The sequence below is a fragment of the Anopheles maculipalpis genome, chromosome 3RL (assembly GCF_943734695.1).
Source record: "Anopheles maculipalpis chromosome 3RL, idAnoMacuDA_375_x, whole genome shotgun sequence".
Taxonomy (NCBI): domain Eukaryota; kingdom Metazoa; phylum Arthropoda; class Insecta; order Diptera; family Culicidae; genus Anopheles; species Anopheles maculipalpis.
In genome coordinates, this window is record NC_064872.1 from 51,691,256 (window position 1) to 51,707,025 (window position 15,770).

A 15,770-nucleotide genomic window follows, 5' to 3' on the forward strand; every position below is an offset into this window, starting at 1 on the left:
CGCTACCTAGCGAACATTCTGCAGTATGTATAGATTGTGTCTTTGCTAAACTGCTCGAACCGTCGGTGCATGGATTCGAGCAACGTTGATGCAAGCTCGACGACGTTTTGAACTTAACACTTCCTTTTACAATTTGTTAGTAAGTAGACAATTTTTGAATGTTTAGTCCACCAAACCTGAATTGGCTCATTGTTCGTTTTTTTGTTAGAGTAAACCAAAACCAAAACAAAACAAAAAAACTACCACAATTTAACTTCAAAAGCCAAACACTACTTTAGAATTTCGAAATCCATCCATCCATCCATTAGGTTGCAGATGTGTTGATTCAACACGCTAGTAAGCAACCAAATCGACAACGCAACACAAAAAAAAACGTAGTCTCGAACTCTAGTCAGTATCCTTAGGATAGAAACAACCCTCCTTCCATTCTTATTCGATACGGTATTAGTCATTATAAACTACTAGTTCTCTTATTCGATTGCATTTCAACGATATTCTAGTGAAACCAGAAACGACGCGATATTAGTTTATAGAAAACTAGCATAACCCTTACCAATGATACGAGTGCTGTACACTGTTTGAGCATTGTTTTGGTTTTTCTTTTTCGTGATTCAAATTACCAAAGTGCAATAAACTTCTTATACATTCCCTATTTGATACAGTTATTTCAAGTTATTAAACATAAAACTATATCGTTATAGCGAGTAACAGATACACCAAAATATAGACCATAATTATTTTATATTTTTTGTAACATTAGTTTCCCTTAAAATTTTGCTACTCAAAATTCTTCCTCAATTTTCATTCCTTAAAATATAGATAAATAGTGAATAGCTAGTTTTGTGAATTTAGGTCAATTTAGTTTCGTTCAAAGGTATTTACTGGTTTTTTATACTGCTCAAGTAAGCAATCGTTTCCTTCTCCAAAGCAAATTCTGATGTCACAACTAGAACTCTTCTTAGTTTGATGCTTTTTTTAACTCCTGTAGAGTATTTTTTCCCTTTTCCCATATTTTCCTATGAATAGGTATGCTCTACTATAGTGTTTTCAAGTTATATTTCCCACCTTTAAGAACATTCTTTTTTCTCATAATTTATGTTGAATACTTTCAACTTTATGGGTGTGAAAGATTCACCAATATAAATAAATAAAAATAGAATAGATTCCATCACACGTTAACATAAATAATTTTATATTTTACAATCTTGCTGCTATATTTGCTACGTAATCTTTCCCCAAAGAACACACAAATGCAAATTCCATTCCAAGGACCAAGCAATGCGAGCTTATGTGCTTATTTGCAACCAAAAAAAGAACCGGAAATGCCTTTCCAACAAACTAAGTGTAGGAAGCTAAAGTCACAAAACTATTTATTCCTATACACCAGGGTGGCAGATTCGTACAGTGTAACAATTTATACAACCGCGTAGTAAATCGACGTTCTTTATTCTCCACAGTGTTGGGTTAGTGTATCATAAGCTAAATGAATAATACCATGGCATGCGTAAGTGATGTACTTAATTTGTAACTCAGTAACTGACAAACAGGAGAGCAAACTTTGTGGTAGAGTCAATCATTGACACAAATACACACGTAAATAGGAACAACCAGGGGCATACGCTAACTAAGCGCGCATTTATTCGTACTAACTAATTATACACTCGGAAAACGTAGGCGTACTGTTATTGCATTAGTTGTAGTAAACAAAACTTACAAATAAAACATACCAAAACAAACACACAAAAAAAAGATTAAACAAACCAATCGAAACAACGTCAGTGCTTTTCCAGGACTTCCATACACACACAGCAGAACGCTAAGAAATGTGTAAACATGTTGCAAGATAATTACTCGCACATGATTAAAGCTAACCGATTGCGAATCCTTATCGAGCATAATTAGCTTCGCCAGCACAAGAATAGCACAAAAGGATAGCAAGAAACCCCACAAAAGAAATTAAACAGGGAAATCGTACGATCTTTCCCAGGAGACATCCAGGACATTGTAACTACTCTCATTTACCCAACCGTATACAATGGCGTTTGTGTGCTACGACGTAGCACTCACACATACACTCAACCGAACCTCGTATTTAATAAAAAAAGGAACGCTAAACTTAAAAATAATATCCATTATTTTGACTTTTAAACCATCGCTATATTGAAGTACGTTGAAAACCGTTAGTCAAACACTTCTAAACCTGGAACTATTCGATACAACATTCGCGCATCCGTTACAAGTGGAGCACTTACACGGTCCCATCTCTTCACCAGACACTTGATGAGTTCTAGACACACTTATCAGACGCAGGTGTCAAGAGCTTATGTCCACTTTTGTGATCTTTGTAAATCTTGCCATAATCAATTCTATCCTCGCAATGGGGGAACAGTTTCGTATGTGATAAACTTCCGCTGTGTAATACGATGATGTCACACAAACGTTTTTGTCTGTTATTTAAACCGGATCTCACACATAATCACGGGCCCACTTATGTGTGTCGCATGTGCAGATGACGAACATACCCTTTGCTACGCCCAGTTAATACCGATCGTGTGAAATTCTGAGAACAAAGTCAAACCATTCTAGCGCAATTTTTGAGAGATTATACAGAGCATTCAGTAGTAAATTGTAAAAAAATAAGCCTTTTACTTTATCACACTCTACAATGACGATTCACTTTCAACCATACAAATGGCCCTTGATATATATATACCACGGGGAACATTTCCGAACGAAACACTACTTAAAACACAAAACTTAAAACATACAGATATAAGTTTCCAGAAACTCCCAACGACGATTTTTATGCTCATTCCTCTCTTTCTCGGTTGTTTTATTACTATTGCCCGTCCTGTATGCGGAACTAAAAAGCCGGTTCTGTGCCCAAAAACCACGTCCGAAACTTCGAGATAATACGCCAAAAACAGGATTTAGCGATTGCATATTTCTGTGTCATCTTTCCTTCGTGCTGCTTGGCTATGACTAACCAATAAACATATGGGAAGAGCCTGTTAGGAGGAGGTCGTTCTTAAAGTTTCGTATGTTGTTATTTTTGTACAAGAACAGCAAAGCTATTTTTGGAACATCCCGAACTGTCTAGAAATCATCAGATGCTTCTAAGCATCGAGATTTTGTTTACGTTTATGCACTCAAACTTGCCATTGCGAATCGCAAAATATTCGATGAAGACCGTATGAGAAAAAAACAAGGAAATTGAAAGAATCGGGATTTGCATCAAAAATCTGTTTATAAATCAACGTATTTCCATAACTACATTGTGGTATAACGGTGTGATTAGCTTGCTCTTTTGTATTGTACATTCTAGAACTGGTACTATAAAACTGTCACCTGTTCATCAGCTTGATGATCTGATTACTAATATTAAAAGCTAATATCGCTCCCAGTCAGAGAGAAGTTGAAATAGTTTGGTAACCAAACTCCACATATCCCAAAGAATTTGCGAAGGTTGCTTTTTGGTTATTCTAATTGTTCATACAGAGGTATTTCCTATAAGCGGACTAAGAGGCCGCGTGGGGCCGGACTGAGTGGCCCCAGTTCGAAAGGAGTCTCGACCTCAAGCATATAGGTGATCAACCTATATGAGGATGAGGTGATCATGAGGTGGATGAAGCATGACGTGATCAACAGGTGGAAATGCTACTTGGACAGACACCTTAACGAAGCAGATGCAGGAGATACCGAACCTGGCGCAGGAAGCAGAGGTGTGCAGTACTACTTCAGCTAGCTTGACGATGCCGAGGTGCCTCCATCATCTCTGAACGAAGTCATCAGTGCCATCAAACAGCTGAAATCTAACAAATCGGCTTGCAGCTATGTGCTGGTGGCCGAACTGTTCAAGATGGGTTCGAAGAACCCACGGCTGCTAAAGGCCACTATGGACGGGGCGCAGTGCAAGGTGAGAGTTCCGAGCATGCTGTCGGAATCGTTCGAATCTCACCGGGGTCTGAGGCAAGGAGATGGACTCTACTGTTTGTTGTTCAACATAGCTCTGGAGGGTGTCATGCGAAGCGCGGGCTTCGACATCCGGAGCACAATTTTCACCTGAAACGCGAGGCCAAAAGAATTGGATTGATGATCAATGCGACGAAGACGAAATAGCTGCTTGCCGGAGGCTCTGACCGTGAAAGAGCCCGACTCGGAAGCAGAGTATCAGTTGACGGCGACGATCTCGAGGTGGTAGAGGAGTTCTGCTACCTTGGTACGATCGTAACTTCGGACAACAACATAAGAAGCGAAATCCGAAGACGCATTGTTCAGGGGAATCGTGCCCACTACGGACTCCACAAACTCCTGCGATCGAGAAGACTCCAACAACACGCGAAATTCATGATTTACCACACCTTGATACGTCCGGTAGTCCTCTACGGGTACGAGTCTTGGACTATGCTGACGGAGAACGCCAATGCACTCGCCATTTTCGAACGGCGGGTGCTCGTCAGTGACCCGTTTGGCACAAGGCTGGATCAAGTTGAGTCTAACCTGTCGAAGATCGGATGCAGCCGTGGATAGAGGACTGCAGCCCTAGACCGAGTTTCCTGGCCGTGTCGACGCGACGTGCTTAATCCTGAGCATACCAAGAAGAAGAAGACTGATGCGTAAACGTTTGTTGCAGATAAGGATGGATCTGATGAATGGGGCCGCAGTCCCAGCACCGAGAGGCTTCTGGAAAGGAGAATGAAGAATTTTGCTGGGCGTCGATACCGCGCCAAGTTCAACCTTGTCCCGCAAATTCGTATGCTTAGGAAACAGGAGACGCAGCCTGTTCTAATTTGAAACGGCTCCTTCACCATTTCCGCTTAGGGCCTCTTCCTCTTCTTCTTGAGTTAACGACTTTCTAGGTCACACCGGTCATCGAGTGACTTGCTACACTTGCTGATACCACGTGGTTAGATATAGTCAATCCACACAACAGGGGAACAGTCCGGATGGGATTTGAACTCCGGTTATGCCTTGTAAATATCGGCGCAGCTGTCGCCTAAACCACCGGGTCGCCCTCAAACCTACCGCACTACCGGGCTTAGGACTTCAGAAGGGTTCAATCCGCCCCTGTGTGCAATAGAATATCCTCTACTATTATCAACGTTACAAACCAACGCTTCATAAACAATAATCCACACTTTTGCCTGCTGTTATTAACTTCCTTACAAATAATGAACTTTGAAACAAACCAAAGTGGCGGGATTTAACACCGGTAGTGTTCGGCTGACCATTAAACCCTTCTCCTATAAGTGCTGCTCAGCGTAATCTTCGAACAAACCCATTTCAATCCACTTTCTTCCCTTGGGTAGCAACCGATTGTGATATCAAAGTTTCGTAGAGCCAGCCAGATTGTACGGTAAGGGGTGGATTTTTATTTGTTATTTGTTTGGAAAGCTTGTTACACCGTTACGAACCCTTCGACAAAGGAAAAAACCTCTCACCAAATTAGCTCGTGCGATCCCACGGTCTATCTATCCGGTCGTCGCGCGCGTTACCAACATGGCTTACTGATAACGAAAGCGACCCACGCGAAATGTCCGCAAACCGCAAAACACTACCCTAGCAACAGGTGGGCACCAACTCAAAACAACTGCACCAAAGATTGAACAATATCTTCACAAACCGATAGAGTTCTTCTGTCTGTCTGCATCGGAGAGTGCATCGGTAGAATTAGTGCTTTATTTATTTTCGCCATATCATCATTCCCCATTCCCACAACAGTTGATCCGAACCGATCGATAGCAACACTGCACGTGTCCTTGGATCCTGCAAAGTAATGGAAACCCTAATCTTTCCACCCATTTACTAGGTCCAATCCTATCATTGTAGCAACTCTGATTAAGCGCAGCGCTCCTACACGCAATCGTGTGTGCAAAAACATATGGCAAAATGCATCAAATGGTGCAACAATTGCACACCGACTCGACCCGTTTGCGTGATTAGACAAAATTATTGATAAGAGGTAAACAGTTTTAACCCCTTCCGGAGTGGAGATAATTTAGCAACGGACACGTTTTGTGGATTGGTGGTGGTGGTGGATTCGGTGGACTTTTCGGTGGACAACATGATTATGATCATGCTTCGCTAAACGTGTTGTTTATACCAATAGTAGTAGCACGAAAAAAATCCCCATATGAAGCACCTTCTACGGGTTGAGCTTCGTGCTATTGATTGCTTCATTACTAAGTAATTGTTGGGGAGTTGTTTAGGTTTATTAATGCTTATTGATGTGATCAGTACAGAGAAGAAACATTATTCATCTCCATGATGAAAAAAAGAATATTGATATATCTTGGGGTCCATCGATAGCGAAGTTCACCTTCCCAATTGCGTTGTAGCAATATGAACGGTTTTTTGTTTATCTAAACGCAACGAGGACAGACAATCTGTCTCCACAGTCCCCATGTGCGTCCATCCCGAAACACACCCGATGCGACCAACATCACGTATACCTGCACCGAAAGGACCTCGAATCGTATCTCGAAGGCGCGCAGGCCTCTTGCTTCCAGGTGCCTAAGCAAACTGATCGCTCTACCTTGGAACAGAATCTTAAAACGATCGAGAAGCGAAGAAACATAACCGATGTGCATGTGGAAGGGTACTGCTGGAAGTCCTTCAGTTGACACCGAATGTGAGCCACAAACCGGACCCAGCCCTGGAGACCGGTTACTGAGAGCCGCATGATATCGGCTGCACGACTCATGCACACTGGAACCAGCCCCCCGGAATGTAACAGTTTTCAGTGAGAAGCCAAGCGGTGATGCACCGAACCGTCGTCGGACGATGTTATTGCTTCAAAACATATTCGGTCAGGTTACACAGCATAACGTGCCTCGCACAACCATTAGCAAACGTAAAGCTCACCAGGTACATTAGAAGAACATTAGACTTGATCATTCATGTTCAAAAGTGCCACGATTCGGCGGCCTTCTCCATGTGTCGGCCGGTCGCGTCGGCTAGACCTTTCACGGTTGCAAGCATTCCAATGGAAGCTAATTATCACGAGGCCAACCTGCCGTGCGGTCCGATGTGCGAGAAGGAGAGGGACGAAATATAGAAATTCGGTGGCCAAATGATTTGCACCGCCAACCCAAACACTCACCCCATATCCATTCCATTCTCACCTTCGGCATCAAGTTCATTGTCGCGATTGTGGTTCAATATAAATACGTTCACATGTCGGTACGCTACAAGAACATGCGTTCCAGAAAGGAAAAAAACAATACACATTCAAGGTGATGACACTTTACCGTGTTACCTCGAGAGCAGATTGGTTCTCACCGTTTGGAAAAATCAATCCTCGTCGGTTATCACCCACAAAGCAGTGTTAAAACCCATCTCAGCTTGACGGATTGGTTACCATTAGCCGTATCTTGTACAAACTGGCTACACAACCAGGCAGACCCCATAAAATCGGACCAATGACGCACACGAATTGAGAGCCTGGGACAGCGACAGGCCCGGACACTTAAAAGCGATACTTGATGATATCGCAACCCGTATGTTCACTCAATGAATAATGCAAATTAATCACCACGCATTGTGCCGGGAAGATAGCCGGTGCAGGACTGTCGCTGTGTCTAAGATATCGTCTGGCAGATGCCAAAACCGGAAATACGACCAAACATAGAATAGTTATTTTTTGTTCCTCCCTATACTGTCTTCTCCGTGTGCTAGGTGAATTTAAAAGTGGATAGCTTCAACTGAATAAATAATTATCTTGCCGAAAGCTTTTTTTGGCCTCGATCCATATTCAATATGATCGCACTAGAGCGACAGTGATACCAATCTTCAAAGGCTGAGTTAAGCAGATAGTCTAGGTGGACCAGAGTTATTAATTAGTTGAATGATTTTCAGTACCGTATAAATTACCGATCATGATCAGAAATGATGATCGACTTGCATTTTTTTCTCGGTAGACATTACAACTACTTTGCAGCCATGATCTGTTGATCGGGATACAATACCGTTTGCCGTGTAGTTGCACAATACTCGATCTTGTGGATCTACTTGCAGATCACATGTTGCTAGTGCGCAAAGGGATTTGCCAAATAATCTACTATAGACCTTATAGACAAAGTATTTGATGCAACAATGGATTTACACCATTAACTGTGTACTAACATTATAGATCTTGAAACTTATTATGAGCAATAGGCCTAATCGTCAGAGCTCCTGTTTTTTTTTTTTTTTTCCTGCAAAAATGTTTAGTCAATACCTTTTTTTTTTCTTTGGCTCAGTATTACTTAGCCTACAATTCTAAGCTTCCATGACTTGATTGTACTTGTAGATGACTAGTCGAATCTGCCTATCTGTCAATAGAGTCCGGATGAAATTCGGAAGTTTCGGAGAATTGTATCTGGCACATACATCAGTATAGTTATACACAAAGTTTCAGACACAAAAGAGTGCTTGGCAGAAGGGATCAGTGGCTATTAAAATAGTTCAGTATTCTTCATCTTCTTCTTCTTCGCTTAGCGCCCTTCTTGGTCACGCCGGCCATCGAATGGCTTACTAGACTTGCTGATACTACGTACTTAGATAGTCAGTTCTCACTACAGGTTATTTACGTAGGAATAGTATTAGCATGAGTATTTATAATGCTGAATGCTTAAGGCTAAGTATGAGTTATTTAATCATCATAAGGCCTGATTGTCTCTTACAAACGGAAAACTCTCAAGACAAACTTGTCAATACAAACGGAATATAAATTTGCATTATGAAACCATTCTTGTGACAGACAAGTTTCGTTAAGCATTTTTTTTTTTCGTTAAATCTTCAAAATCAACCTGTCAAAGTGATGAAACCAACAAAAAGAAAACCAAAAAAATAAACAACTGTTCTAGTTGAGAAGATATGTTGTGTTGTAGCTGATATTTAGAATATCAAAATGATTTTCGAATCATGTGAGCGATTATAGCAATAGTGCTGATGAAAGAACGGAAGATCTTACTAAACAACGTTGGCTGCTTCGTAGTATGTTCGATCCTTTGGAACTTACTAATCAAGCATGAGTTTAATCTATGAAATTTTGTGTAAAATCTTTTTAATATGTTCTCGAGAATGTTTTTTTTTTCTTTCAGATTTAAGAAAAATGTTCGTGTATCGAAAGTAATTTTCCTCGACATTCTTAATGAGATTCAGCTAAAGTTTCCGCCTGTAAGGGCAAAAGGACTAACGCCAAAAGAAATGTTGGCTGCTACGCTGTGTTGTCTTGCGGAGGGCAGTTACCAAAATGGAATGAATTCAATAAAGCAATTGATCAACCAACTTTCTTCGTGGCATTTGACAAGTGTTTAAATATTTTGGAAGAAACGTTGGCGCCCAAATGCATTTCATTCGAAATGGAACCAAATGAGCAGCAAGATGCCCGACGATACTTTATTTACCGTCCTTTCTAACCTTCCTTTTCGGGAAGATCCTTTCTGAAGTAAAATACACACATTTTGGTTGGAACTGCACAAGAAAACGAACTGGCAACACACAAGACTGAGTGAGTTTGGCGCCTTTCATAATTAATAATTCGAATCTTCCGTTTTTGACAAATTGTCTTGACAAGTTGTATGCGATAATCAGGCCTATAGATACCTATATAAAATAGTCTTGTGTACAAAGTTTAAGAAGTACACTGTATCGCTAAGCGGCAGAGACTATTCCTGAATATTAGTAAAACCACGAAACATTTTTCAGAAGTATCACTAGGTTATGCAATGGTTAAATATAGGTCATGGACGACACACACGTTGGTTTATTCCTGATATTGCTAGTGAACTTCTCGGATGAAAAGATAAACTCCAGACAATGGAAAGACCCCTTAAAAAAGAACACTAAAACGAAGGAAGTCTTGGATTTCTGGTGTTCTACGAAGTAACGAACTCAGTGGGTTTCAATAACCGGTCGTATCCTGAAACCAATATTTTTATATATAATCACATTATTAATTTTTGGGAAAGATTGTTTTTTTTAGCTAGTAAGAGATGCAAAAATCCATGCAAATCTAACAATAGCCATAACATAAACTCCCGGTTCATACAGTTAGGCCCTAAGCGGAAATGGCATGGAGGGCATGGCCCTATAATTATACATCTTGTGACCGGAGGGCAGGGGCGAATCAATCAGGCCGTTGGGAGAATGGATATCGAGGTCCATCCCTATCAAACTCAAAGACCAAAATAAAAAGTATTGGCAATTTACAAGCTGCACCGAGGCCCATGTACATCACCATGATAATCAGGAGAGCTACTCCTGCTACTACAGCGAATGAGTCCACCGTTGGATCGGCAACTGTCTAGTTGTCTCTGCCCAATTGCGCATATGTTTAGGGCGCTCGCATTCTTTATAAATATAAGTACTCACTCCTCTGAACCACATGCAATCATATGTTCGCCAGTTTATTACATTGAACATAAACATGACTTCATGCACTTGATTGTGTTGTGATGAGGCCAAATCAGTTCCCTTTGCCAATCTTTCTCGCATATCTACCACTCGCTTATCACCCGTTTAATTACAGCCCAGTGATGGATTACTCGCTAAAAATACCTGAATCGCCATCTGTTACTTCCCTGCACGATATAATAAAACACGATCAGATGTTTTCTCGCAGCCAATCGTAAGCTTACTGCGCAAAAGCAAGTCGCGCGTCTTCACTTTCGTTTCAACACAGCATATCGGTGTGTGTAGAGAAGGTGTAGGGTGCGTATGTGTGTTGACCGCAATGATTTTGTAATGAAAGCACCCTTCTTCCAAAAAAAAAAAAACGCTAAGCTCGTCGTCGTCAACAAACAACCTTGACCGGATCGGTTTCGAACGGTGGATGCTTTTGTCCATCTAGAAGCCGACACGCCCTGAAACGTATGCGTTACGGCAAAACTGGTCTTCCATAGAGAGAAATATATATAAAAAAAAGCTCTTCGCCTGCGAAACGTTATCTTCGAAGCACTCTTCTGTATTCCAGTTGCGTGTGTGGGACAGACGCGTCAATGCAAGCACATCGTATGTTGCATTGTTAATGGAAGTGCAGATAAAGCTGTAGTATGTTTTGCAAACAGTTTCACGAATGCGTACACTGACGCAGGACTTTCTAGTGATGCAAGAATACAAAGCCGAAAAAAAAACTTGCCAAAAACACGATTAATGGCAATGACCGAAATTTGCCGAAGCTTTTTTTGAACCGTTAAACACAATTGCAGAAATATTCTAACCATCACTTGAAATTCAATTAACGTTCTTATGTTAAACATGTCCATACATTGATACAGGTGCTACATAACGGTAAGAACACACCTGATCAAATACGCTGCTCTGTCACTCATTGACAGTGCCATGTTAAAAAATCTACCAAAAATTATGCAACATATTTAACAAATGTTTTGAGAGTATTCTGAAAATCTTCCACCCCAAAGCCATGTTGGCAGAAGGCGGATCAATTTTCGGAAAATCTCTCATAGCGTATGACGCAAGTACTGACGAGTCATTCGCCCAATCAACACTTGTCCGATGAAACGAATCCGCCAAGTACACCATGCTGCTTCCGACAAGCTTCCTCAAGTGCTGCAAGCTTTCTACCGAGAAGATCCCTTTAGGGGTCGTCTCGCTCGGCATCGACGTCAAAACGGGAGGAAATTATCCGCCGACTAGTAATTATCCACACTTCATCCATCAGCTCGTTTTCTTACCTCCACTAATTTCTTGACGATTTCTGTGGTACAAGTAAAAAACTCCACACAATCAGTTGACGCAAATTGACTTTCGAGGCATCCCTTATGCGAGAATGAACACAATAGCACACTTCAAAAGATCACCTTAAATCTGAAGATCTTAACGAAGGGCTAAACAATGGCAGCAACGGTTGTACATTCGATTGCCTGCCTGAACGACTTTCGTCGCGGACAATTAAAGATTACTTATCAAACAGCACCGAATCCGGCGGTACTTTTTCGCGTGCAGATAGGCAAGTCGCTACTCTATCCCATTGCTCTGGTCGTAAATTCCCTGACATCAGTAATTGCACCTCCATCGCTGGTGTCGCACTCATGTACGTAAGCCAGCCAGTCAGCCGTCCAGCTCAGGCTTAATCTGATGCAACTTTAGCGATCGATTACTGCCGGGGACCATTAATCTTGAGCATGCAACAGTCGCGAAACCCACACCAGCTTAGCGATCGCACACACGCTTTGGGGACCGTTAAACCCTTTGTTGATGTTTATTAGTGGGGTCGAATTTGTTGATGAGTTTGAGCAAAAACAAAACGCGACCCCAAGCAACACAAAAAAAAAATCATAGCAAAACATCTCATCACGTTACCAACGAGAGCCGAAATCGAACTCGCCCCGGACACCTGCCCCGTACAAGTCCTGCTTTCTTATCTTCGCGCGCTTTCCGATAGTTGAGCGTCAAGTAAACCGGGTCATCAGAAATTGCACACCGTCAGACAAACAGTCCAACGGCCAAACAAACAAGTAAAGTCGCTCCCCCCCCACGAACAAGAGGGCTTGCCGAGCTGATTAGCTCACCAACACTATGCGGTATTGGGTGGTACACGTACCTTGCGCATCCTGCGAACCATGCTCTGACCTTCTCAGCTCCCTTCCCATACGGCGAAGCCAAACTGTACGGAATAACACACCCCCAAAACGATCCACACACACACATACACACACACACGCAGGCGGCCACCACCGACACCGACTGTGGCAAAGCAATATAAACATAAAAACAAAAGTCATCATCGAATGGCATCTCTTTGATGACGAAACGACGCAGAGTTGTTGGGTAGCCCACGGTAACGTGTATGCCACGAGATTATCACGCCAGTCCGTCATCCGATGGTATGACGTTTAGCCGCCAGACGGCTGATTACACTAGGAAATAAATATTTTGAATGCGAATCATCCCACACACACACACAAAACACACACAGCAACTGATCCTTCTTGTTTCTAGGCATCGGAGCTTTACAAACAAATGTGTCGAGCATTATCTACATTGTTTAGCAAACATGTTTTTATACTATTTGCTTTAAGAGCTTTGCAATCGATTAATATATTTTTTTTTAAATTAATAACAAAATAAACAGGTCGAATGCAAAAAGAGTTAAACGTTAAACAATGATCAGTTGGGCCGGAAACACATGATCAATGAAGAATATAAATTGGGAATACAAAGTTCGCTTAATGAAATGGCCCGATAGTCTTCACGCGACGGGACCAGGGTTCAAATCCAATCCCGATCGCTTCACCGAATTGAGGTCTGTCAATCCCAGCGGTTGATAAAGTTCGGCCCGCATCAGCAATCGATTGAGCACGCGAAAGGACGCGAACTGAAGGACCGTGGTTCAAATCCCATCCGGAGACCATCCTTTCATAGTTTTTGAGGACTAACTCATGTCCTCGGAGGTAGTTGAGCCAAAAATGCATTCTCCTGACCTCCGTGACTCTCGATCATTTCTAAAATTTGACCCTTTGTCTCCAAATTTTACCGAACCCTGGTCTATCCAACTGCGTGATATCAGCAAGTCTAGTAAGCCACATGACCACCGTGATCTTTAGACGGTCGTTAAGCCAAGAAGATGATGTATGGATTTTAATTATAAAATTTTACTTAAATAAAGCTAACGTTTAATCCATTTCGTTGACGCATTATCCCGAAAAAAAAGGAATTATTACCATGAAAATTAGTATGAACATTATAAAAAACTCCACCTTCAGAATACAAACGATGCTTGGGCTTGTTTTTTGCATACCTTAATCACCATTTTGACCTTTCGCCACTTAGCGATCCACTTAAAATGTTAGCGTCACACAAGCTTTTATCCGTTCATCACTCGAGATAAAGCAACTAGCACTAATTTATGCACCTATAGATATGACCTTCCAGGTCGACTAACTGGCAATGTACAATTACACTTACGAGAAAGAGGCAAAAACTTTACCATTTTTGCATTTAAACTCAACTCTAATTGATGTCATACATGGACTATGCCATGGACACATCACGCCATCATGGAGCTTTACGTCCGGATTTAGGTTAGGATTTACGTCCGGATTTAGGTGTTTTTTATACTTGTTGCTATCTTGATAAGTAATGTTTACAATAAAGTTTTACATCCTGACTCTTACTCATCCTTTTTTATGTCACATTTGAGGGCACAGCGTTGTTGACTAACGCTACAATATCCCGTTCTAATTACGTCACTGTGCGTACGCCACTAGAAGGTAAACAAAAACAACGTCCAAATTCCCGATGAGTGTGTTTTGTTTTTCTGTTTATCTTTTAAAACCGGTAAATACGTCGAAGCGTTTTTATTCGTAAAAACGTAACAAACCTGATCACAACCATTCCCTTTCGAGTGCATCGGAATCTCTCCGCACAGTTGTTGTGCTTCTTTAGGGCAATGTCCCAGTGTGGCAATGTTTTGGTCGGTGGAAAATGGCGCCAACGCGAGCGAAATTCAAACTTTGGGAAACCCCCAACAAACGCCAACCGTACGGTGGCCGTGTCGATGCGGAAAGGCAAAGACCGTCTGTAACTATCAATCCGTGCGGTCCAAGGACGTCCAGAAAAACAACGCCACGAAAACACACACATTCTCCCCCCGAATCGTTTCGAACGGTTTGGGGTGGTTTGCGATCGCAATTCGGCAGTGGTGGCAAAACCGATCCCACATCCATACTCTCCGCATGCAATCCGCTCCGAGCCGATGGAAGCGATGCGCGAGATGGAAGCTTCTCGACTGCGTGTGCCGCTTGCAAAGACACAAAAGCTTTGCGCGTGGTTTCGTGAAAAAGGAAATAGCTGCTGAACTTTGGACTATGCGTTGATCGATGATTATTAGAGTGTGCCAAACAAAACAAAACTGGCCGCACTACGCACAACGCGAGATTACTTCTAACCCGTACGTCTGGTACATCTTCGCTGAGACTGAGCGAAGTCGATCATTAGCAATTCAGCAGCGGACACTAATTAGCAAACGAATCGAATGTCATCCGAGGAACAGACGATACAATTTGCAGCGGGCTGCTAACACCAGGAACTGAGATAACACAGTTGGAACGATAGCGACATAGCTACGAATTTAAACTGGTCCCATTATAAGCTTTTACGGACATTTGAGGTTGAGGTTCTTGGCATTGCTTCCATTTCTTATGCTAGCATCGTGTTTAATTCTTCAATAATCCAAATTCCTCTTCTCTTTCAAGTTCAAGAATGTTAAATCGAAAATTGGTAAACTTTGTTTCCTTTTAAAACGATACAGTTCCCAAAAACACATACCTTCTGATAGTGCGGAAGTTTTCGGTGACCTCCATCTAGTGCCCAATTTGAGGTTTTTATTGGTTAAATCCATGGGTCGATGATCGAATCGAAGATCACACTGAGATCACTTCACTTTGGTCAACCTGCTACGGATATCGACGCACCAGCCGGTAGTGTTCCGTTTGGAAGCTGCACGGGGCCAACTTCAACCGGCTCTAGTGTGTGTGTGTGTGTGTGTGTGTGTGTGTGTGTGTGTGTGTGTGTGTGTGCAGCCGGACAGTAAACGGTCCGTTCTGTTGTTGTTCCGGAATCCGGAAGTGATAAACCTGTGCCGTGTGGAATCTCAAATCAGAACCGTATGCGATGCCGGTATAGATCGAGTGATCGCTTCCGTATGGGCAGTGTGTTGTGCGATTAACAACCCGTTTTACCACACAGCTGGTTGTGACACATGGACACGGTAAGCAAGCAACCAAGCCCACCGCCTGTGACAGACCATAGAAATGGTCTCAGCC

The 15,770-nt window shown here is 42.1% G+C and overlaps 1 protein-coding gene across 1 annotated transcript in view; it reads right to left on the minus strand.

Annotated features, from left to right (window-relative positions):
- LOC126561728 (protein hu-li tai shao) overlaps window positions 1–15,770 on the minus strand; it is a 272,847-nt gene that overhangs the window by 100,030 nt on the left and 157,047 nt on the right. The window lies entirely within an intron of this gene.